The sequence below is a fragment of the Bos indicus genome, chromosome 27, assembly GCF_029378745.1.
Source record: "Bos indicus isolate NIAB-ARS_2022 breed Sahiwal x Tharparkar chromosome 27, NIAB-ARS_B.indTharparkar_mat_pri_1.0, whole genome shotgun sequence".
In the NCBI taxonomy this organism is placed as follows: domain Eukaryota; kingdom Metazoa; phylum Chordata; class Mammalia; order Artiodactyla; family Bovidae; genus Bos; species Bos indicus.
This window is the reverse complement of record NC_091786.1, coordinates 35,748,352-35,774,940: the sequence shown is the minus strand read 5'-3', so window position 1 is coordinate 35,774,940 and position 26,589 is coordinate 35,748,352. Positions and strand designations below refer to the sequence as shown.

The following is a 26,589-nucleotide window of genomic DNA, read 5'->3' as shown; positions in this document are numbered from 1 at the left end:
CCTCCAGTGCCTGGCCCGTGCATCAGGCTGCCTCTTCAGGGGTGGCTGCCAGATCAGAGTGGATGCCCTTCAAAGCTAAAGGGATGGGCAGGTCGCCCAGTGGAACTTGCAGTTGTAAGACTATTAAATCCAGGTGCTGGTCCTCTCAACTTGGCCCCTTCAGATATGTGATTCAGCAGTTTGCATCTTTTGTTTCTATCCTGCAAGATGTTGCCTATCATATTTATTATATGTTATGTAAGGTTATCTATTATGTAAGGAATGCTGTCTTTTCTGACTTTGGTCTGTAATCAGCAGAGGTGACGGATAGTGTACTGTTTATTATTGATTCCCTCCTGCAGACTGGTTCATCTGTACCATTTTTTGTCTTTAGAAACACTTTTATTTGCTGACAACCATGGTGTGCCTTCTCCCCACCCACCCCACCCCAGGTAACATTCCAGTCATCTTCTTGGGGGATTTTGTGATTCAAGCCTATTAACTTTCACGATAAAAGGTTTAAATATCAGTCATAGAGTGTTTGACCTTCTAATTATTCAGAAGTAACAAAAAATTTCTTCAGAAGTCTATCCAATCATAGAACTGAAATACTATCATTGTTTAATGAGGACAGACTATTAGGGCAAGATTTACATGGTAGCAAAGATGTTACTAGAATAGGTGATAATCTCAAGAAGTTGAGGGTATATTTCATGATGTCGACATTTTCAGTGCAATTACAATGGAGCTGTGCATTGGAGCTGCCTGCCTAATGAATCATGCATAAATCGTGGGTGTAATTATTTTTTAAATGGTATTTTGGAAATTGAAGAGAATCTAAAACAATACTTGGCTTTTATTCTCACCGGTGTTTTTCTTAAGAAAAATATCTGCTTTTACCTAAAGACTAGTAGGGAATCTTTTCACTGTATTTTTCTACTTACTTGAACTGAAGAATATTGTTTTTGTAAAGGTAGCTGTGACATTCAGATATAGGATGGCTGGAAAGCACTTGGAATTGGAAGAAAGCTCAGCTTGATTGAGGTACACTGTCTGTATTGACATTTGATAAGCAGGCACTTGGTTGAAACTCCTGATTTTTGCTCTCTGAAAGGTTGGATACTCACCTTGTAACCTACTCCCCCTCAAATCTCTTAAAATAGACACTTCAAAGAAACAGCCACTGGAAAATTTTTACCTGTTCTCCATGAATGAGTAACTAGCCCATTTGTTCTCCCTGCCTAAGCAGAGTATTGCTGTTAAATTTAATTTTGGAGGTAGTGATGGAAGAGGAGAGGCTCTGTCTTCGTTTATCACATCAATTAGCAAGTGGGAGTTATTATTTCTGTAAAGAAGAATCACCACCTGGCAAAAAATAGGTCTTTGTGAATTTCAACACATCCTTCAGATAGCCAAGCACCATTTTGTCTCTCTGAGTTACCCTCAAAGCTGGTAAATATAACTTGGGGGTAATTTGTTAGTTGCCGTCTATATGTTCCAAGGGGAAACAATCTAAAATATGGAAACTGCAGTGTATACTTAATGACTTAGTTCTGGAGTTCACAGAGCTGTCCCAGTCCTCACTGTGACAGACATCGAGTTGCTGGGTGGGGAGCGGGGACTAGGGGTGGGTTGGGGGGTAGGGAGCACTCACAGCACTTAGCTCGGGCTGGGGAAAGAGATGTCGTTTTCTTTTCCCAGCATCTCCATTTCTCATCTAGCTTCGGGTCCCGAAGCTGCACATCCCCTTTCTGCAGCTTCACGTCTCATCCATTCTCCTCCAAAGCTGCTTTGAGCAGAAAGGATCTTAGAATGTGTTAACTCCAGACAGAATTGAAGAGCCTGGGGAGCTACATTGGTTCCCTGGGCTGACATTGATGTTGACCCAACTGCCATCAGGGAGCAAATGAAACAAATTATCCTCCTAGAGGGAGGTGAGTCATTAGGTATACGTGTAAGCAGAGGGCAGGCATTGTTTCCCAGGGCACAGGACAAGGATGGAGGGCCTGGGAGGAGGGTGGACTCCAGTGGTGGGGATTCGGAGTACCAAGATCATCCTGAGACTAAGCAGGGTACCAGCATCAGGAGAGTCAGGCAAATGGTAGCAGAGCCCTGGCTGCAGTCCTGAGGTTCTGGGGAAAGGAAAGACTGTTAAGAGCATGGCAGAAAGGTTAGTTGCTCAGTTGTGTCCAACTCTTTGCAACTCCGTGGGCGGTAGCCTGCCAGGCTCCTCTGTCCATGGGATTCTCCAGGCAAGAATACTGGAGTGGGTTGCCATTTCCTCCTCTAGGGGATCTCTCCGACCCAAGTATTAAACCTGGGTTTCCCACATTACAGGCAGATTCTTTACCATCTGAGCCACCGGGGAAATCCAAGAGCATGGCAAGGCACAATCATTTTCAACAAGAGCCCTGGGCTGGAAACCATACAGGAACATAGCAAGAACCTGGCTCCCATATCTAGGTTAGAGGTTGAGGCTTGGTCTCTAGCACAAATTCAGTTACTGCAAATAGAGGATAAGGACCAAGAGGCAGCAGAAAAGAATACTCAGGACACGGACTTCCTCCTTCAGATCCTTGAATGGCATCAGGACAGCCTTTACTGCCTGTAGCTGAACCCAGCAGCACTGCCTGAAGCTGTGGCTGGGGCTGCCCTCTGCCCATCTAGGAACTGCTCTGTCTAATCCACCAGGGTGGCTGGACATCACTTCTACAATGAAAACAGAAGGAAAACACAGAACATTAAAAACCCAGCCAACTGAACTCAGAAGCAATCTCCCTCCTCAGGTAGGTTCCTGGAGATTCCCCTCCATAAGTAACAGGCTCCTGAATGGTGGTGACTTCTGAGTGGGAATAACTGAATAAAGCATGATTCATTACTTCGCAGAGCTATTCTATGTGGTGAAGGTGAGCAGTTGGTGTCTGGGAACCATCACCTTTCCTCCTACTCAGGATGCACTTTTATCAGACATCAGCTGAGGATCCTGCAGAATTAGTTGGTGTTTGAGTTGCTTTTTTCAAATGGGTGTGTGTTTACTAGGATGTCTGAAATGCTTGGAGGCGCCACTAAGGACAAAACCCAGTGTGTTTTGGAATCTCTGCTCTAGTTCATGCTTTTCTTTCTGTAAGATGAGAACATGAGGAGACTACAAACTCACCATGTTCTCCAAGGGTCGACAGACCTTAGTGTAGAGGTCTTGCCTAGATCGGAGGCTAGGTAGAGGCTGCCCTGGTCATGTCACTGCCACATTGTGGGAAGCTTCTGGAGGTGACCCAGAGAATAGAGGCCAGCAGTGAAGAGCATGGGGATCCTCTCACTGGAGGAGGAGGAAAGGAAGTGATGCTGTTGAGCATGGAATAGAGATTACTGGGAAGGCTGTCATGGGAAAGAGAGAATGCTTCTGTGTGTGCGTGTGAATGTGCATCATGCATGTGTGTGCTTGGGTTTAAAAGATATGAGTAGGTAGAAATTAGGGGTCTAGATCTGAGCTCTGGTAAGTATCACATATTCAGAGATATTTGTTTTTATTTTTTGGCCATGACATGCAGCTTGTGGGGTCCCTGACCAGGGATTGAACCTGGGTCCTTTGCGTTGGAAGTGAAGAGCCTTAACCCCTGGACACCAGGGAAATCTGAGTATTCAGAGACACTTAGAGGTGGAATGTGTGTCCAGAGATGAGGGGCTGCTGAAGCAGAGGCTGGGACACTTGGCAGGGCACTTCCTGAGGGGGGTTCTACCATCGTAACATTAGCCCAGAGGACGTTTTAAGTTGCTAGATTACATGGTCAGCCTAGACGGCATTTTCAGTGCTCCCCAGGTCCCCCAGCTCCTGCACTCCTCCCCTCTCCTGGGCCAGTCCCCCCGCTCTGTTCAGAGAACTCACTCCAGAAAGGTCCATCTCCAAGCAGACCCAAACCATGTCCCCTTGAAGCATAAAACAAAAACTTTCAACTACAGGTATTTCCCACTGTCTGCCATTAATCAAAGTGAGATTTGAGATCACCCATACTGTCAGCAATATGTGAACCGTGAACTTCCTGATGTTCAAGCTGGTTTTAGAAAAGGCAGAGGAACCAGAGATCAAACATCCACTGGATCATAGAAAAAGCAAGAGAGTTCCAGAAAAACATCTATTTCTGCTTTATTGACTATGCCAAAGCCTTTGACTGTGTGGATCACAAGAAACTGTGGAAAATTCTTCAAGAGATGGGAATACCAGACCACCTGATCTACCTCTTGAGAAATTTGTATGCAGGTCAGGAAGCAACAGTTAGAACTGGACATGGAACAACAGACTGGTTCCAAATAGGAAAAGGAGTATGTTAAGGCTGTATATTGTCACCCTGTTTATATAACTTATGTGCAGAGTACATCATGAGAAATGCTGGACTGGAAGAAACACAAGCTGGAATCAAGATTGCTGGGAGAAATATCAATAACCTCAGATATGCAGATGACACCACCCTTATGGCAGAAAGTGAAGAGGAACTCAAAAGCCTCTTGATGAAAGTGGAAGTGGAGAGTGCAAAAGTTGACTTAAAGCTCAACATTCAGAAAACAAAGATCATGGCATCCGATCCCATCACTTCATGGGAAATAGATGGGGAAACAGTGGAAACAGTGTCAGACTTTATTTTTTTGGGCTCCAAAATCACTGCAGATGGTGACTGCAGCCATGAAATTAAAAGATGCTTACTCCTTGGAAGGAAAGTTATGACCAACCTAGATAGCATATTCAAAAGCAGAGACATTACTTTGCCAACAAAGGTCCGTCTAGTCAAGGCTATGGTTTTTCCTGTGGTCATGTATGGATGTGAGAGTTGGACTGTGAAGAAGGCTGAGCACCGAAAAATTGATGCTTTTGAACTGTGGTGTTGGAGAAGACTCTTGAGAGTCCCTTGGACTGCAAGGAGATCCAACCAGTCCATTCTGAAGGAGATCAGCCCTGGGTGTTCTTTGGAAGGAATGATGCTAAAGCTGAAAGTCCAGTACTTTGGCTACCTCATGCGAAGAGTTGACTCTTTGGAAAAGACTCTGATGCTGGGAGGGATTGGGGGCAGGAGGAGAAGGGGACGACAGAGGATGAGATGGCTGGATGGCATCACTGACTCGATGGATGTTAGTTTGAGTGAACTCCGGGAGCTGGTGATGGACAGGGAGGCCTGGTGTGCTGCGATTCATGGGGTCGCAGAGTCGGACATGACTGAGTGACTGATCTGATCTGATATGATACTCTATCAATATCAGTTCAGTGGCTCAGTCATGTCTCACTCTTTGCGACCCCATGGACTGCAGCACACCAGGCCTCCCTGTCCATCACCAACTCCTGGAGTTTACTCAGACTCATGTCCACAGAGTTGGTGATGCCATCCAACCATCTCATCCTCTGTTGCCCCTTCTCCTCCCACCTTCAATCTTTCCCAGCATCAGGGGCTTTTCAAATGAGTCAGTTCTTCACATCAGGTGGCCAAAGTATTGGAGTTTCAGCTTCAGCATCAGTCCTGCCAATGCATATTCAGGACTGATTTCCTTTAGGAAATTTGAATTCCCTAATTCCTGATTTCCTGCCAGTCAGGAAGGACTGGTTGGATCTCCTTGCAGTCCAAGGGACTCTCAAGAGTCTTCTCCAACATCACAGTTCAAAAGCATCAATTCTTTGGTGCTCAGCTTTCTTTATGGTCCGATCTCATATCCAAACATGACTACTGGAAAAACCATAGCTTTGACTAGACGGACCTTTGTTGGCAAAGTAATGTCTCTTCTTTTTAATAAGCTTTCTAGGCTGGTCATTGGAGAAGGCAATGGCACCCCACTCCAGTACTCTTGCCTGGAAAATCCCATGGACAGAGGAGCCTGGTGGACTGCAGTCCATGGGGTCACTAAGAGTCGGACACGAGTGAGCGACTTCACTTTTACTTTTCACTTTCATGCATTGGAGAAGGAAACAGCAACCCACTCCAGTGTTCTTGCCTGGAGAATTCCAGGGATGGGGGAGGCTGGTGGGCTGCCATCTATGGGGTCTCACTTAGCAGCAGCAGCAGCAGGTTGGTCATAACTTTTCTTCCAAGGAACAAGCATCTTTTAATTTCATGGCTGCAGTCATTATCTGCAGTGATTTTGGAGCCCCCCAAAATAAAATCTGTCACTGTTTCCACTTTTTCCACATCTATTTGCCATGAAGTGATGGGACTGGATGCCATGATTAGCCAACTTTTTCAGTCTCCTCTTTCACTTTCATCAAGAGGCTCTTTAGTTCTTCTTTGCTTTCTGCCATAAGGGTGGTGTTATCTGCATATCTGAGGTTATTGATATTTCTCCCAGCTATCTTGATTCCAGCTCGGGCTTCATCCAGTCCGGCATTTCTCATGATGTCTCTGCATGTCAGTTAAATAAGCAGGGTAAAAATATACAGTCTTGACATACTCCTTTCCCGATTTGGAACCAGTCTGTTGTTCCATGTCCAGTTCTAACTGTTGCTTCTTGACCTGGATACAGATTTCTCAGGAGGCAGGTCAGGTGGTCTGGTATTCCCATCTCTTTCAGAATTTTCAACAGTTTGTTGTGATCCACACAATCAAAGCCTTTGGCATAGTCAATAAAGCAGAAGTAGATGTTTTTCTGGAACTCTCTTGTTTTTTCGATGATCAGCGGATGTTGGCAGTTTGATCTCTGGTTCCTCTGCCTTTTCTAAATCTAACTTGAACATCTGGAAGTTCACAGTTCATGTACTGTTGAAGCCTGGCTTGGATAATTTTGAGCATTACTTTACTAGTGTGTGAGATGAGTGCAATTGTGTGGTAGTTTGAGCATTCTTTGGCATTGCCTTTCTTTGGGATTGAAATGAAAACTGACCTTTTCCAGTCCTGTGGCCACTGCTGAGTTTTTCAAATTTGCTGGCATACTTAGTGCAGCACTTTGACAGCATCAGCTTTTAGGATTTGAAATAGCTCAACTGGAATTCCATCACCTCCACTTGCTTTGTTTGTAGTGATGTTTCCTAAGGCCCACTTGACTTTGCATTCCAGGATGTCTGTCTCTAAGTGAGTGATCACACCATGGTGATTATGTGGGTCATGAAGATCTTTTTTGTATAGTTCTTCTGTGAATTCTTACCACCTCTTAATATCTTCTGCTTCTGTTAGGTCCATACCATTTCTGTCCTTTATTGAGCCCATCTTTGCATGAAATGTTCCCTTGGTATCTCTAATTTTCTTGAAGAGATCTCTAGTCTTTCCCATTCTCTTATTTTCTTCTGTTTCTTTGCACTGATCACTGAGGAAGCCTTTCTTATCTCGCCTTGCTATTCTTTGGAACTCTGCATTCAGATGGACAGTCTTTCCTTTTCTCCTTTGCCTTTCTCTTCTTTTCACAGCTATTTGTAAGGTCTCTTCAGACAACCATTTTCCCTTTTTGCATTTCTTTTTCTTGGGGATAGTCTAGATCCCTGCCTCCCATACAGTGTCAGGAACTGCCATCCATAGTTCTTCAGGCACTCTGTCTATCAGATCTAATCCCTTGAATCTATTTCTCACTTCCATTGTATAATCGTAAGGGATTTGATTTAGGTGATACCTGAATGGTCTAGTGGTTTTCCCTACTTTCTTCAGTTTAGGTCTGAATTTGGCAATAAGGAGTTCATGACCTGAGCCACAGTCAGCTCCCAGTCTTATTTTTGCTGACTGTATAGAGCTTCTCCATCTTTGGCTGCAAAGAATATAATCAGTCTGATTTCAGTATTGACCATCTGGTTATGTCCATGTGTAGAGTGTTCTCTTGTGTTGTTGGAAGAAGATGTTTGCTGTGACCAGTGCATTCTCTTGGCAACACTCTGTTAGCCTTTGTGCTGCTTTATTCTGTATTCCAAAGCCAAACTTGCCTGTTACTCCAGGTATTTCTTGACTTCCTACTTTTGCATTCCAGTCCCCTACAATGAAAAGGACGTCTTTTTTAGATGTTAGTTCTAGAAGTTCTTTTAGGTCTGAATAGAACCGTTTAACTTAAGCTTCTTCAGCATTATTGGTTGGGATACAGACTGGTATTACTGTGATACTGAATGGTTTGCCTTGGAAACAAGCAGAGATTATTCTGTCATTTTTGAGACTGCATCCAAGTACTGCATTTTGGACTCTTTCGTTGACTATGATGGTTACCCCATTTCTTCTAAGGGATTTTTGCCCACAGCAGTAGATATAATGGTCTTCTGAGTTAAATTCACCCATTCCAACCCATTTTAGTTCACTGATTCCTAAAATGTCAACATTCACTCTTTCTATCTCCTGTTCGACCACTTCCAATTTGCCTTAGTTCATGGACCTAACATTCCAGATTCCTATCTATGCAACATTGCTCTTTGCAGCATCGGGCTTTACTTCCATCACCAGTCATATCCACAGCTGGGTGTTGTTTTTGCTTTGGCTCCGTCTCTTCATTCTTCCTGGAGGTAGTTCTCCACTGATCTCCAGTAGCATATTGGGCACCTACTGACCTGGGGAGTTCATCTTTCAGTATCCTATCATTTTGCCTTTTCATACTATTCATGGGGTTCTCAAGGCAAGAATACTGAAGTGGTTTGCCATGCCCTCATCAGTGGACCACATTCTGTCTGACCTCTCCACCATAACCCGTCTGTCTTGGGTGGCCCCATGTGGCATGGCTCATCATTTCATTGAGTTAGACAAGCCTGTGGTCCATGTGATCAGATTGGTTAGTTTTATGTGATTGTGGTTTTCAGTCTGTCTGCCCTCTGATGGAGAAGGATAAGAGGCTTATGGGAGCTTCCTAATGTGAGAGACTGAGTTAGGGGAAAACTGGGTCTTTTTCTGATGGGTGATGGGTTAGGTATTATCTTCAGAATTATCAGGAATAGTTATTTGTGGCAGAGACCTTGCTCATCCAAATGCTCTTTGCTTCTGCCTTCCCCAGACTTTCAGATGATTGAAAGGAGATGTACTTTTTTAAAAAGTTTATTCATCTTAATTTTGTCTGCAGTTTTTCTTGGTTGCTCTGTGCAGATTTTCCCTACTTGTGGTGGGCGGGGCTACTCTTTAGGTGAGGTGCACAGGTTTCTCATTGTGGTCCCTTCTCTTGCTGCTGAAGATGGGCTCTAGGGTGCGTGGGCTTCAGTAGTTGTGGCTTGGTGGCCTGGGTCATGTGGGACACCAAAGATCAAACCTGTTTCCCCTACATTGGCAGGCAGGTTCTGAACCACTGGTGCTCCAGGGAAGTTCATGGAGTAGATGTCTTAAGAGCAGTTACAAGATGGAAGAGGGCCATTCAACCGACATTAGATTTTGCAAGAGCAAAAAAAGAAGGCTTTTTTGTGGTCCTTTGAGGCTGTTTGTTATTTCAGGAGGGTCTAATCCATCCTGCTTGATACATTGTCCCTGAATGTTACTGTTTCACACATAAGCTTTTATGAATACATCCATCATTCTTAGCCAAAAAGGATACTGAGTGCTTTTTTTAATATAATGCCCCCAAATCACTGGCTTGACAGGTAATGGCATCAAATTTAGCTTTAACCTTTCTTTCATTTTTTGATCGGTAAGAGTTTGAAGTTGTTGTAGTGGTGTATGTATCTTAACCTTAGGAGATGGATGGAGAATGGTCTGACGTGCTCCAGAGGCCTCCTGGCATCACCTCTGTGTTGATGACTGCACGTGCAACACTTATTGGCACTTAGTAGGCATTTAATGAATATTTGTTAGAATACTGAAAATTGGAAGAATGCATTAGAATAACGAGAGCCGTTTAAATATCTGTAGCTTGCTTTTCAATTTAAGTTACCTTACTTATTTAAATTTGACGTCAATGTGATGATCAAAGGCAGTGGTTTTCCAATTTGACAAGAAGTGGCATGCCTGGCCACTTGTCTGATTTTAAAAAACAAATTTGGTGAAACAAAGAATAAAGGATAATACAAATATAGGCCCTGGAATCAGACTCAGCTTTAAATTCTGGTTATATCTGTGTGAACTTTTGCAATTAAAGTCCTCAGCCCTCAATTGCATGTTGGTAAGATTATGGAGATACTGAGTTTATGTAACTATTGTAATAAAGGAGAAGGTATATGTAAAATACTTACTGTAGTCCCTACAACATAAGTATTTAAAGAATATATATATATATAGTTATACACAAACACACAACCCTCAGTATCTGCAAGATTTTGTCTGTGAATGCACCTACTCACTAAAATTTCTTTGTAACCGCAAAATCAACACTCATGGCGTTTGATGGGCCATGTGTGCAATTGTGTACAAAGTGGTAAAACATTTGAGTTGCCCTGTGAGTATGTTCTCAGCCGAAGGCCACACTCTGTCTTCTGAATTTCAACTCTCACATGGCAAACAAATGCCTTTTTTACAATCTAGTTCCTGCCAAGTATTTTGCACTTTTGTGCTTTTTATTGGAAATGTTGCCATTTAAAATGGCTCCCCAGGAGAGTGCTGGAATGCTCTCTAGGGCTTCTAAGTGCGAGAAGGCTTTGATGTGCCTTATGGGAAAATGTGTATGTTTAGATAAGCTTTGTTCAGGCATGCATTGTAATATGGTGGATTTGAGTTAAAAGCTAGTGAATCAAAAATATACATGAAAGAAGGTGTCTTTAAACAGAAGCACATGTACAAAAAGATTCTGTGTTGACCAGTTGATCAGAATGTGACCACAGCCTCGCATTCCTCCAAGGAACACTTGATCAATATTTGCTAATTCAGTGTACTTGGAGAGTTTATAGAATATAACTGCCAGGAATAGCAAGAATCAAATGTCTATGTGATAAAAGTTCCTTTATATTCATTTCATTTATAAAATGAAACTTTCGAAAAAACCTGTTCATCTCTCAACCACGAAATAAAAATGTAATATGTTTTAGAGATCCTGCAGTGTGGTAAACTATAGTTGAGCAGGCTGAATCTAACCTCATGAGAAAAATCAATGATCATAACTGATAGTTGTTAAGATATTATGTCAGAAACATCACCTTCATCATTTCATTGAATCTTCAAAATAAATATAAAGCTTAGTGTTATCTCCATTTTGTGGATGGACGTTGAAACTCTACAGGGTAAGCTGATTGCCTGGTGTCATAATGAAATACACAATAGGAATTTAAGCTCAGGACTTCCTCCTCCTCTTCTTTTTTTTTAAATTATTCATTTCTTTGGCTTCATCGGGTCTTAGTTGTGGAGCAGGCTTGGTAGTTGTAGCACTCGAACTTACTAGCCCCGAGACACGTGTGATCCTAGTTGCTAGACCCAGGATCGAACCTCTGTCCCCTGCATTGGAAGGCGGCTCTTTAACTACCGGACCACCAAGGAAGTCAGAACCCAGGACTTCTGACTGCATTTTCTAAAGCTTTTCCCTTGATCTCTACGTGACGATAAATAATGCTTCGTAAAATGATCTACACACTTTTGCTCACCTAATGAAGAGCACAGTTCAAACCCCAAAGCTGTCACTAAGATGATTGAAAGCAATAAAGATGCAAAGACTGATATTTATACAAAAATGTCAGTCAATTAAAAAGATGAAACTCAAGAAAAAAAAAAAAAGAGAATTTCTCATTTGTAGGAGCAGTGAACCACCTTGTGAGGAAAGACACAGACAGCCAACAATCCCGGGGGCTCTGCTTATCCCGTGTGTGGGTGTGCGTATCGTATATTCCTCTTCTGAAACCATGTTGCTTGTCTCTATTTTTTCCTTATTTCCTGTTGAAACTGGGAGAGACAGAGTTTCAGAACTTTTCCATACATTTCTATGGCAGACACCGAATTGCTTCTTTGAGTTGTCTGTTGAATGAATAAAGATCAGGGTATTCTGAATCTCTTTCAAACTTTTATAAATTCACGTTTTGAATAATATATGCATTTCAGGTCCAATTGGTGCCTCATATACGCATAGAAGAGTTTCTTTACCACAGCAGTTCTATCATCTGAATCAGGTTATTTGGGTTGCCTGGCAGAACCTGTCTGGATACTTGTTTTAATAATTGCAAAACAATAGTTTGTCAAACAGGCAGATCCTCACAGCAGTGCATTTTCTTTTAAATTAGGAAAGCTGCCATGTTCTAAGGCATTGTCTTCAGATCAATGCATTTGTTCTGATGATGCCTTTGGCTTATCTAATGTTTACAAATAGAGCAAGTAATAGATTTACAGAATTACAGAGCTGGAAGGCACGTAGCAGTTATTATTTCAACCACCTCATCTTCCTGATGAGGACATGAAGGCCTAGAGAGATGAAATTATTTGTCCAAGGTGATAAAACTGGTGGATGGCAAAGAGGCTTCTCTTCTCTTGCGGTGATCATTCCCTGGTCTGGAGAATGATCAGGGAGAAATCGAACCAGGAGAAATTGCACCAGTCAGGTCGTTGGCTTCTCTATGGGAAATTAGATTTGAATGAATTAGCAATGGGAGGTGAGCCAAATTCTTTTGGCCGTGCTTTTGTACAGTGGATCATATGAGGCCTGGAACAGTGATTCGATTGAGGCTACTGTCTTTTTATTTTATATTTGATGGCCAATAAAACAACAGGTTGATGATTAGATAGAATTAAAGATTTCGACAATGAGGCTACTGCCTAGCTAATTTTCACAAATCTTTTTAAATATCCCAAACTCACTTTTCTCCTCTAGGTAATCTAATAGCAGTAGAAGATGGTTGATGATATCAGCAGCTTTTATGATGTGGTTATACCCTTATTCCAGAAAGTGTTCTTTGACACATTTTTAGGAAAGAATATAGTAGAACAATAAAATAACCAATTTCCTGTGCTTTCTCTGAAATGGTCAGTAGGAGACATGTTCAGGTCTTAGCATCTGTATATGGAATGCATCATGATTCAGGAAACTATGAGCGAGAGATGTTCGGGCGGCAACTCTTCATAATCGACTAAGGATAAGAACCCTAAAACCGTCTGCTTGATGAGATTGAGAAGGTACTTGTACAGTAAACATTCTACCTGAAATAATTGGTCGTAAATGTCCCAAACTGTACTCTTATCTTCTCAAATATCTATATAGTTTAAAATCAGCCTTAAAACTCTTGATTAACACTCAGCTTGGTTTCTGCAATAAACAGATGCAATGGGTATGAATTACTGGCTAGCACTTGAGTGCAATAAATATTATATTTCTTTATATTTAAGAAATCAATTTATCTGACGTGTGTCCTCTAGCCTTGAAGCTAGAGGAAAAGGCCAGTCTTGGTCATTCTTTGGGGTACCCTCTCTTTAGGGCCATACAGGGCCCTAGAGACATGTGGGGGACCCACAAAGAGATCCCTCAGCCTGATAGCTTTCTGATCACCAGGAGGCTGCTGGATTCTCGCTTCCACGGGTTCAAGATGAAGACCTGGGGCTTTCCCAGATGTGGGTCTCACTTGTCTCTCCTCTTCTAGCCTGGTGTTTTCCTCCAGGTCAATGCGTTTCCTTGGTGGTTTCAATCCCTCTGTGCCAAGCTAGGCTTTTGAAGCAATGACCGTAGTCCCATTATGGAACATTCCCAGGGGAGGTCCAGCCACCTTGGACACCCCAGTCTCTATCCATATGTACAGCCCTCTTTTTTCCTAATCCCTAAGTAGCAGTTCCTGTCCCGACATGGGACCCACCCCTCTGACATTCAGATCCTTTTACCTCTCAGACAGCCCAGGATAAATGCAGTGCCCCTTCTCTCATGGGGGTGGGAAAAATCATACTTCCAGGCTTATCTCTCTTGCTGGAATGTGGTAGAAAAGCACCTTTCCTTATCAGGAGGTGGTCTATAGGAAAATAGACAGTTTCTCTACAGATTATCCTGTGCTATAAATCATCATGTGATCTAGACACCAAGTTTCCCCATCTGAAAACAGAGAGATAACATTTCATGCTTTCTCACTGTATGACCAGCCTTCAGAGAAGCGGCTTCTCTTGTCTAGGGTTTGCTGTTAAGGGACCTTCTTCTGTGGTCTGTTCGGCACACAGTTTGTGGTTTTAATTGTTAATCCATCTAGTTTTTCTAGAGAATGTTGGCTATGTTGAAGGAGTACAGCCACTGTTAGTGATACTGGCTAAAAACATGACCTCAGAGTCCCAAGCGCTATTCTCGAACCTGAAATATACAAAGGTCTTTGGAAGCCAACAGCCCTGGGTCACTGGAAGGCGTGATGGCCACTTTGTCCCACCTGTTGGAGTCACTTAGTTGGAAGCAAGAGTCCTGGGTTAAAGGCCTCCTTGTGAATTCTTACTGTAATTACATCTTGATTAGTGCAGAGTGCAAATCGTTACATCTTCATTTTGCTTTTCCATCAATAGAATGGATGAAATGTTAATACTTGGACTTTCACTTTTAGACAGTAAAACTAATAGACGAAGAATGCTAATGGGCCAGGGAAGCAAAAACTAACTTTGGCAATGTTTTTCTTGATCTTTCTTATCACCCAAGGCAGCTGATTTTTAGTCAAAATAAGTCATAAAGAAAGATGTATATATATAACTCTGTTGATTTAATATTCAAGAATTTCGCTTTTTTCATGGAGCTCAGCTCGATGCTCTGTAATGACTTATAGGAGTGGGATGGGGAGTGGGAGGGAGGCTCAAGAGGGAGGGAATATATGTATACTTATGGTTGATTCATGTTTTGTACATCATAAACTAGCACAACATTGTAAAGCAATTATTCTCCAATTAAAAAAAAAGAAAAAAAAAAAAAGAAAAGAAAGAAAGATGTACCCAACCCGACTATATAAACAAACCTAAAATCTATTGATTCACGGAGAGTGTCTTGCTGGGAAATGTCAAGTGAACTATGTGTAGTAATTAGAATATAGAATGGGAATGCAGAAAAAGGAAGAATTTTGATTTTTGAAAAAAAGTCTTATGTTTCATTCAAAGGCTAGTTATACCTAGAAAGTCACAGAATCTGGATTTAGCATCTTATCCATCTATCTGTTTCCAGTAAGATTCCATTTCATTCTAAGTCCCACTGTTTGGCATGATTGTCCCATTGTTGGCATCCCCCAACACTGGATATTGATGATGCTCACATTCTGGAAATCTCCTTCAGGTACTCATCCTAGGGCGGGAAGCGTGCTTCACATCAGGCATCAGACATGAGCTCCTTTAAGCTGCCTCTCTTCCAAAATCCCACTTTCCAGACTCAGTCCATTTCACTTCTTGAGCAGATTTGGGAAATAGCTGGCCATCAGTCCAAAGGCCATCATCCTTGATGAGTCTCAAGAGGTATTCAGTCTTTAGCCTCCTTTCTTCTGGTCTGGCCATTCCAGATCCTTTATCCATTTACATACAGCAACGGTGTATGTAATCCCTCATACACTGTTCTTCTTTAAGCCAGCTCTGTGGCTCTTAACGTATAATTCTACAACATACACCACTTACTGTGATACCGGAAACTTACGACAGGCTATATGAACATTTCATTACCTCGAAAGGAGCTTATTCTCACGTGACTCTGCCCTTCCTCAAGCTCACCGTGTGCCTGGTCCTTGCTGGGCCAGGCTGTGGACCAGCCTGGCAGAACTAGAGGCGGTGCAGGGCTGTGGGAAACCACAGAGCCAGGGTTAGGACATCTGAGTTCCAGTCTTAGTTTTCCTTATGGCCGGGATGCTGGGGAACTGATGTTTATTAAGCAGGGTTTTTTTTTGGACATAAATGTTTTTCTTTTAAAATATTTATTTGACTGCACTGGGTCCTACTTAGTTGCAGCATGTGGGATCTAGTTCCCTGACCCGGAATCCGACCTGAGACTCCTGGATTGGGAGCATGGAGTCTTAGCCACTGGACCACCATGGAAGTATTTTTTCCCCCAAGCAGGTACTTTGAATCCTCACAATAATAATATGAGGTTGAACCATTAGCATAATTTTTTGTATAATCAAAAACTCCATCCTGAGTTGTTGTTGGATTTCATTTAAAAGCCATGTTATTTTTTTTCCATTCCTATTATCTCTTTAATTTGTTTAAAAAGATACATGGAATTCTGTAGAATTAATGCAGCAAAATATAATAGTTCATAAACTTTTTATTATTTATCTTTTTTTTAAAAAAAGCCTACAGCACTCAGTATTCCCAGGTATTCTCCCACCCAAGTACTTACCAGGCCTGATCCTGCTTAGCTTCCAAGATCAGCGGAAATCAGGTATATTCAGGGTGGTATGGCCATAGACTTAAAATAATTTTAGAATTTATTAAATCAAATCTGTTCATTTGAAAAGGAGGGGGAAAGGACGTTTATTTTAACAATAACATCTGTGGTGTGTGCTTGTGCAGCTCGTTTGCGTCTGACTCTTTGCGACCCCATGGACTGTAGCCTGCCAGGCTCCTCTGTCCATGGGATTCTCCAGGCAAGAATACTGGAGTGGGTGGCCATTTCCTTTTCCAGGGGATCTTCCCAACCCAGAGATCAAACCCATGTTTCCGGTGTCTCCTGCAATGCAGACAGATTCTTTACCACTGAGCCACCTGGGAAGCCCTAACATCTGCAGTAAATCTGCCCAAAGGGCATCCAGTGCATGGTCCACCTCCCCTCTGACAGGAGGGGGTTGGAAAGATGTCCTGGGAGACCTTGTGCTAAGCCAGGAACGCTCTGTCTTGGCTCCAAGTTCCTGAATTCTACATGTCATTGGACAAGATGCCACTTAAAAATAATTAAAGATGGGCCAGCATGGTGCCATAGATCTCAAGGGAAAGATGGTGCTAGTTATAGTCAAATGGTTGAGACAAGGGCTCACACGGTCTTGGTAAGGTCAAGGTGAACACAGGGTCCAAGCCAGATAATGTCCTTTCAGTCCCATGGTTCCCAGCCCTGACCCCAGACTGGAAGCAGTTTGTAAAACTTTGAAACCTACTGATGCTCAGCCCTGAGCCAAAGGATTCTGATTTAATTGGCCTACAGTGTGACCTAGAGTGCATAAGTGTTCAACCAGGTGATTCTAACTCTCAGACAGGGATGAAAACCACTGAATCCTAATTCAATGCTTTCAGAATTTAATTTGCATACAAGTCACCTGAAGCTCTCATACATTATGAATGTTCTCATCCAGTGGCCCAGGATTGTACCTGAGATTTCCATCTCCAATAAACTACCAGGCGATGTTGATGTTTTTGATCCATGGAGCACACTCAGAGTAGCAAGTTTTAAGAGGCTTCACCCTCTTAAATTGTAGAAAGTTTTCAGTTGAGATCATTCTGTTCTCTCTCATGCATTCCCTTTAGGCTGTGTCTGTCTGGATATGAAGTGTGCAATTTGTGGTCAAAACCATGGTTAAAGGAATGACTATGGATGAGCAGTTCAGTTCAGCTTAGTCACTCAGTCATGTTTGACTCTTTATGACCCCATGGACTGCAGCACGCCAGGCTTCTCTGTCCATCACCAATACCCAAAGCTTGCTCAAACTCATGCCCATTGAGTCAGTGATGCCATCTAACCATCTCATCCTCTCTCTTCCCCCTCTCCTCCCACCTTCAATCTTTCCCAGCATCAGGGTCTTTTCCAATGAGTCAGTTCTTCACATCAGGTGGCCAAAGTATTGGAGCTTAGTTTTAGTGTCAGTCCTTTCAAATGAATATTCAAGACTGATTTCCTTTAGGACGGACTGGTTTGATCTTCTCACAGTCCAAGGAACTCTCAAGAGTCTTCTCCAACACCACAGTTCAAAAGCATCAATTCTTGGTGCTCAGCTTTCTTTATGGTCCAACTCTCACATCCGTACATGACTACTGGAAAAACCATATAGCTTTGACTAGATGGACCTTTGTTGGCAAAGTAATGTCTCTGCTTTTTGATGTGTTGTCTAGGTTGGTCATAATTTTTCCTCTAAGGAGCAAGCATCTTTTAATTTCATGGCTGCAGTCACATCTTCAGAGATTTTGGAGCCCCCCCAAAATCCTTGTTTCCCCATCTACTTGCCATGAAGTGATGGGACCGGATGCCATGATCTTCATTTTTTGAATGTTGAGTTTTAAGCCAGCTTTTTCACTCTCCTCTTTCATCAAGAGGCTCTTTAGTTCCTCTTTGCTTTCTGCCGTAAGGGTGATGTCATTTACATGTAATCAATTCAGGCTCTGAGTAGGCTTCTGTTTGCTCAGGAAAACTGGATTGCCTGGTGATTTTCTAACATTTCCCTTCAAAGTCTCATCCAGCCTAAAACCTCATTCTCTGTCCACCAACGTTTGTCCAAGACAAGAAGCAGTGCTATAAGTCTGTGGTCCTGAAACTAATTGGGGCTGGAAAACCTTCTTGCTTTAGCTTTTGATATTCTGGATTCTTTTGATCCAGGTATTGGAGGGCAAGTCATGTGATGGAGCCAAAGAGCCCCGTCTGTGTCACAGTCTGACCTCTGGAAGTTCTTGGGTTACTTTGAGGTTTATAGAACTGACTCCCAAGGGCACAGACCAAGCAGTTTCTAAGTGGTAGTTAATACAAAGTACTTTTATTTCTAGATTGTTTCAGTTCAGTTCAGTTCAGTTCAGTCACTCAGTCATGTCCGACTCTTTGTGACCCCATGAATCGCAGCATGCCAGGCCTCCCTGTCCATCACCAACTCCTGGAGTTCATTCAAACTCACGTCCATTGAGTTGATGATGCCATCCAGCCAACTCATCCTCTATCGTCCCCTTTTCCTCCTGCCCCCAATCCCTCTCATCATCAGAGTCTTTTCCAATGAGTCAACTCTTCACATGAGGTGGCCAAAGTATTGGAGTTTCAGCTTTAGCATCATTCCTTCCAAAGAACACCCAGGGCTGATCTCCTTTAGAATGGACTGGTTGGATGTCCTTTCAGACCAAGGGACTCTCAAGAGTCCTCTCCAACACCACAGTTCAAAAGCATCAATTTGGATTAGCCAAATAGATACATGCAAAATATATGCAAAGCTAATATCCAAAGTTTTAAATACACAGACATAGAGAACAGACTTGTAGATACATCAGGGGAAGGAGAAGGTGGGAGGAATTGAGAGCAGCATTGAAACATACACATTACCAGGTATAAAACAGCTAGCCGGAAGTTGCTGTATAGCACAGCGAGTCCAGCCCAGTGCTCTGTGATGACCTAGAGGGCTGAGATGGGAGGGAGGGAATCTATGTACACTTACACCTGTTGCGAAGAGCCAACTCATTGGGAAAGACCCTGAGGCTGGGAAAGATGGAGGGCAGGTGAAGGGGCTGACAGGAGGTGAGATGGTTGGATGGCATCATCGACTCGATGGACCTGAGTTTGAGAAAACTCCGGGAGACAGTGAAGCACAGGGAAGCCTGGGGTCTCTCACCGAGTCGGACATGACCAAGCAACTGAATGACAACAACCGATTCACATTGTCGTACGGCAGCAACCAATGCAACATTGCAAAGCAATTATCCTCCAAGTAAAAATAAATGAAAAATAAATACAAAGCAGTGGCAATTTTCATAACTTGCAAACTCTGAGTTGTTGTGATCAGTGTTCCTTTTAGGAATGTGGACTTAAGGAAGCTCATAGCTGAGGCTGGATGGGGAAGCCAGGAGATCCCCTTGTGGGCACGGGGGATGCTGGCTAAGGGTGAAGGAGGAAAGCGTACATGCATGTGTTCTCCTCGGGGGACAGTATCAGCAACAACTTCTTTAAAATGACTTCTAAAGTCTCAGCCTCCCTCCAGCCCAGGCCAAAAGGCTACCCTCTTTCTCCGTCTTCCTCTAAACTTAGCTGGCGCTTTATCTCCGCTGTGCTTCTGGCACGGATCACTTTTCTCATCTTTTAATCCTCTATAAATATTCATAGGCTATAAGAAACGATCCCAGGAAGCTGGCTCCCTGGTTGCATAGCTGATGCTTCTGGATAAGTAAATCATGCCCACCCCTTGAGCATGGAGTATGGATTAGGTGACGCTGGGGACGACAGCAGAATTAAAAGAGCAGGAGTCGGTATCTGTTCCCAGGCTCAGTGACCCGCCCACCCTCTCTCACTGTACCCACGATGGTCTGGGTGATGCTGTCTTGCTCACCACTCTAAGAATGGCACCTGCTGGGGGTGGGTGGGGGGTGGCAGTGTATCAAGAGTCCCTCTTGGGGAAGCCGACTCTGCCTCTTGTCTGAGATTTGTGAGGAGAGGCACTTCAAGCAGCGTCCAATTAGCTGGTCATTAATTCTTGCTCAAGCAATAAGCAAAGAATACAGCCGGATGATGTCATAACTCTTCGGGTCCAAACAACTTAATGAGTATTTATGTCCTAATGACTTCTCAGCCATGTGCAAAAGTAATGCTCATACATTGAACGAAGTCTTAACTTTGCACTTTATCCTCAAATAACCACACTGACTCATGGGTGCATTTGCCTGTCAGGCACCGTGTGACTTCTCAAATCTTAGAATTAGACTGGATGCTGTCAACTGTATTCCCTGTTCCTCATTGGTTGGTTGGATGGATTGGAGGTACACGGAAGCCTCCAGAAGTCCAGCTTCCTGGGAATGTGGAGCGCATGGAAAGGATGGTAGCATCTCACGCTGAAAACAGTGAATTTTACCTGGAGGTAGAGGTTCCCATGGGGTCTGATGGATTCACTATGCCTTCTAGGATTGTAAAAGATCTTATGGGCTCTCCTGTTTGTTCACTGCCTTGTCCAGGGCACCTCTGCACAGAGTTTGAGGATGGGGGCCATAACTAAAGATTCTGAGACTGAACTCAGAGGGAAGAAAGCCTCTTAACTGAATAGTGTTTGAGGACCGAATGCCTTGAGTGTACTGTACCCACAATGCAGCAGAACGTTTTAAGATCAGTCTGGAACAGAGAGGGTGCTATGTCATCCTAGCAAAGTCCTAAAGTGTGTGTGCGCTAAGTCGCTTCCATCGTGTCTGACTCTTTGTGACCCTCTTGACCATAACCCGCCAGACTCCTCTGTCCATGGGATTCTCCAGGTAAGAGTACTAGAGTGGGTTGCCATGCCCTCCTCGAGAGGATCTTCCCGACCCAGGGATCGAACCCACGTCTCTTACATCTCCTGCACTGGCAGGTGGGTTCTTTTACCACTAGTGCCACCTGGGAAGCCCCATTTTGGGCACCAAGGAGTGATTTAACGGAAGAGAATTTTTCCACGGACACAGCTTAGGGCTTGGTTTCAGGATGATTCAAGCACATTACATTTATTTGCACTTTATTTGTATTATTCTTACCTCAAGTCTACTCAAACCATCAGGCATTAGATCCTGGAGGTAAGGGACCCCTGTCCTAAAGTAAAATGTGATTCCTTCTCTTAAATAAATAGGTCAGTGGAGAAGACATTTCCCCCCTCATTCTTCACGCACTGGTTCTGAGCACCTGGGATATGTCAGCGGACAAAATAGATAAAGATTCTGTCCTCATGAAACTTACATTCTGTCCTCCTTATCTCAATGCCTAGAAGAATGTGGCATATCATAGCCCTAGTAGTCTTTTGTCAAGCAACATGAGAAAGTTATAAAAGGGCTTTTATCTCCTCTGAAGTTCTATTTAATGGCTTATTTTCAAAGATTAGGATTCTGCAGAAAACAGGAATACTTAAGATATTTAGAACCTAATCAGTGACTGAACTAGAGGGAATTATCCTATATTAATGAAAATCAATGATCTATGAATAGGATATTAATGGAGACTGATGATCTATGAATGCAGTGTGGGTGAGGAAGCAGTTCTTGCTAATAGGCTGATTATACTCAGACTGTTGATACAAAACTGAATCGGAATGATGGTTCTGGTAAGTCACCCTCATCCTTGTTTATTCTCAGGAAGTGTTTAATGGCACGTGCTTTGGAATATGGGATATTTGATAGTGTTCTTTAATTTTCTTCATGGCATCTAAGAAATAGCACATGGATTTTTCTATTCTGTCTTGCAGCCTCAGAGAGCAGTATTCACTTCCTAACATATCAGATGAGAAGGAAGAGAGATGCTTCATTTTGTCTAAATCATGAGAGCCATTTCAGAACTGGCTGTAGTGGGAAAGGAGTCACCCAGTACCTTTGTGGGAGAAGCTGGAGCTTTTCCATCATATTCTGAGTCAGCTTTCACCCAACCCATCCCCCCCCATTCAAAAATAAATTAATGAATAAATCATTGCAATAAACATCTTGTGAGATTTAATTTACGACCTGATTGTGGCACCAAAAGTCCCCTAAGCACCATTTTCTGGACTTTGCACTAAAACAAGTTAGCATGAAATGTGGCCTCTATATAAGATGAAAAATAAAAATGATTTTCCCCGCATCAAGGGTTATATATCCATGAGTATAAACCACATCATCCATAATCCACAACTTAAAAATAACCATTGCCTAAGATTTTTATTTATAGCCTGCTAGTCTTCATAGTTTTATATGTCTATGTGCATAATTTAATAAGTAATTTGGTTTACATCCCCCATGTAATTTCTGTCTTTTCATTTATATTATATCCTGCACATTTCTCCAGGTCTCTAAGTATTTTTTCTTTTTTTTTAAGTATTTTTTCTAATACATAGTTTTGACTGCTGTATTTCAGAGTGTGAGTAAGTTTTAGTCACTTAGTTATGCCCGACTCTTTGTGACATCATGGACTGCAGCCCACCAGGCTCCTCTGTCCATGAGATTTTCCAGGCAAGGATACTGGAGTGGATTGCCATTTCCTTCTCCAGGGGATCTTCCTGATCCAGGGATCGAACCTGGGTCATTTCAGAGTGTAGAGAGCCACAGTTTATTTAATTCATTCCACTTATGAATATCTAACTTGTTTTTAATCCTATAAAGTGAGTTTAATGAAATTATCAGAGATTTTAAATTTAGCTATCATAAGGCATTTTTTAAAACACGAAAGTTGGTATTAACTGAAATTTACTAGTTCTTTTCTTCATTTATTCATCACATGTTTATTGAGCATTTACTACCTACAAGGGGATGCTGTCCTCTGTGAGAGGCACAAAGGGAATCTACATTTTGAGCCCCAACTTTGCACAGTTTGCATGGAGTTGAGGCCTTTACCTGCAGAAGGGGCTGGACTGTTGGGCTAAGCTGTGTAGGGACAGCTGTGTAAGGACAGCCACTTTTCAGCCAGGCACTAAGTGACCTGGTCACACTGAACTGTCAACAGCGTGTGCAAAAAACAGTGATACTTGAAGAAGAATTCCTCCTGTCACGAATTTGGTTTAGGATAGGAAAAGAGAGAGAGAGAGAGAGAGAGAGAGAGAGAGAGAGAGAGAGAGAGAGAGAAAGGAAAGGCAGTTTATCATAGGGCCTGGAAATTAGGAAAATTATTTTAAGAGAACATGCATATTTTCAAATAATCCCTACTGAGAACAGATGCTGAAGCCTGGGAAATGTGTTCTGACTCTGAAGTTTATCTGTTAGTATTTGGCCTGTAGCACCATTGCCATCACTGGAAACTAGTTGACATTGAAATACGGTGCTGGGTCTCAAGTCAGGAGAGCTGATCGCTGCCATCTCCTTTTCGGCTTATTAATTAGGAGTCCTGCACTGGCTGATGTATCTCCCGAGCTCCAAGCTGCCCCATTGGTCAAGCTGGATTTGGGGACAGCTCAAATATTTAAAAAACAATACAACGGCAGACAGAATAAACTGCATAATATCACAAAACTTGGAAGACAGTATTGTGGACAAAAACTCTTAAGTAAGAAAAGCACATACTTTTTGGGGGAATGTATTATGGACTTTATTATTTTTTAAATTTTTATACAAGTTTTAAAGGTTGCTTTCCATTTAGTTATTTCAGAATATTAGCTATTTCCCCCATATTATACAATATATCCTTGAGCCTGTCTTATACCAAATAATTTGTACCTCTCACACCCTGCCCTGTATCACACCTTCCTCCTTACCACCGGTAACCACTGGTTCATTCTCTGTATCTGTGAGTCTGCTTCTTTTTTGTTATTATGAGTAGTTTAGTGTATTTTTTTAGATTCTACATATAAACGATATCATGCAGTATTTGTCTTTCTCTGTCTAACTTATTTCACTTAGCATAAAGCCCTTGAAGACCATCCATGTTGCTGCAAATGACAAAATTCCATTCCTCTTAATGGCTAAGTAACATTCCATTGTACATATATGTACCACATCTTCTTTATCTGTCCATCTGTCAGTGAACACTTAGGTTGCTTCCGTGTATTTGCAGTTGCAAATAATGCTGCTGTGAACATTGAGGTGTGTGTGTCTTTTTCAATTGGTAGAAAACCACCTGTTTTTAAATGCATCCATTTACAGAATTATTTCAAAAGCCCCTAAATTCTTTGTGAGAATGAATGAAAGAGGGAGAGAGAAAAGGAGGAAAGGAGGAAAAAAGAAGAAAGAGAGGAAGAGAGAGACAAAGTGTCGGAACTAAGAGATGTTAGTGAAGCCTCACTTGGATGGGTGTGGGGGTTGAAGGTCTTCGTGTGACTCTGGACCGGAAGGCAGACAGGTCAGTGAGAACACCATTACCCCATTTCCTGGAGATTGTGTTACTGCCTTCTCTGGCAAAGGACACCCACTTAGCGATCTAGCGGGTAAGCCTTTGAGAACTATCAATGGATCCTCTCTGCTTGGTTGAAAGAAAACCTGCTCTAGTCTCCTAAGCAGTTATTTCTGAACTTTTTTTTAATTCTTTTCTCCAGTGGGATGCTAAATCAGGTCTGATCCCAGAGGCTAGGGTGATCAACTCATCCCCGTTTGCTCAGATCTTTTCCCATTATGGGCTTCCCTTGTGGCTCAGCTGGTTAAGAATCCTCCTGCAATGTGGGAGACCTGGGTTCGATCCCTGGGTTGGGAAGATCCCCTGGAGAAGGGAAAGGCTACCCACTCCAGTATTCTGGCCTGGAGAATTCCATGGACTGTATAGTCCATGGGGTCACAACGGATCGGACACAACTGAGTGACTTTCACTTCACTTCACTTTCCCATTTTAGCTCTGAAAGCCCCATGTCTTGGGAACCCTCTCAGTCACAGATACACTGGTACCCTGCCAAAAGCCACATTGAGGGTTTGGATACTGTGATCAACGAATCGGAGGAAAATGGCTTCCTTTTTGAATGCAAAATTTCCAGAAAAAGATGCCTTATTTGTAGTCTCTGAAATATGCAGAGAGACCCTTGTGGAGACCAGAGGCATCAGAGATTGGCTGAAGGTCACGCAGTTCAGGAGTGGTGGGGGTCCAATTCCACTTTGATTTCCAATTTTGAGTCAAAGCTGTTTTCATTCCCAGCTACTGCCTTTGTTTGCCTGTAGGGGATATGGGCTTCCCTGGTGGCTCAGATGGTAAAGAATCTGCCTGCAGTGTGAGAGACCCAGGTTCAGTCCCTGGGTTGGGAAGATCCCCTGGAGTAGGAAATGGCAACTCATTCCAATATTCTTGTTTGGAGAATCCCATGGACAGAGGAGCCTGGTGTGATAACAGTTCTGACTTTGCAGAGTTGGAGACAACCCGAGCGACTAACACGCACATAGGGAATATAAACTTAGTTTCGATTGATGAAGACAGTTAGACATAGAGGCGTAAGAAAAATTAAACTCTGGGTCTGTACCAGGATGGTAGGATTATTAAAGAGAAGAAGCTCCCACGCAAATGCAATATTAAACTACTTTCTTATGCACAAGATAAGATTATCTTATTTGATGAAAATTCTATGGTGTGTCGCTCCTGCCAGAATGTGGTATGTAAGGTATCAATTGATAAAATCAATTCTGAAATGTTTTTTAGGGTCCAGTTTACAGAAAAGCAAATTACGCTTCACGAGTCAGCATCCATTCAGACTGCAAACATTTGATACGTTTTTCATGTCTATCCAAAACCATAGATGGCCATAAATCCTCAGAAATTGATAAAGATGCTGGAAACTTTGGAAGAAAGATCCAATTTCCTTCAGAAAAGTGGATAGAAGTCCTTTCATATTACAGGTCAATTGCATATTTGTAGCTTTTATTAGCATTTCTAAGTCAGAGCAGAGTGATTCTGCGTGCCTGCAGGAGCGGTACAGCCCCAGCTGGAGTTTTATCATCACCGGGTGATGTATTACTAAGTCTGGCAATGAGGCTTTCAAGAGACGTCTTATTTCTCGTAAGCCCCTATAGAAATAATACCACTCGGTTTCATCCAGAGTAGCTAAAAACTTCCCGAATGGTGAAATCTCTGGGTAGGTCCAAAAAGGCTCTCTAGGTATTGTGACATGCAGACGTTTTCTGAATTAAAATGTCCTTTTGCAAGTATTTATTTGTATATCAATTATTTGTCTTTTATTGAGACACGGTTGACTTACAAATTTGTGTCAGTTTCAGTTGTACAACATAATGATTCAGTATTTTTGCAGAGTATACTCCATTTTGGATGATTAGAAGATATTGGGTATAATTCCCCATGCTGTACAGTAAATCCTTGAGGCTTATCTGTTTCACGTGTAGTAATTTGCGTGTATGAATCCCATTTGTCCCTCCAGTCCCCCTTTAGTAGCCGCAAGTTTGTTTCTGAGACTGTGAATTCATTTCTGTTTTGCATAAATGTTCATTTGCATTATTTTTACATTCTGCATGGAAGATCTGGGGCATGGGTTTGATCCCTGGTTGGTGACCTGGATCCTACATTCTATAGCTAAGACCTGGTCCAGGCAAATAAATAACTATTTTTAAAAAGAAAAAAAAAAAA

General features: G+C 42.5%; 1 protein-coding gene across 4 annotated transcripts in view; it reads left to right on the top strand.

Moving 5' to 3' along the window:
* ZMAT4 (zinc finger matrin-type 4) overlaps positions 1–26,589 on the top strand; it is a 376,556-nt gene that overhangs the window by 209,229 nt on the left and 140,738 nt on the right. The window lies entirely within an intron of this gene.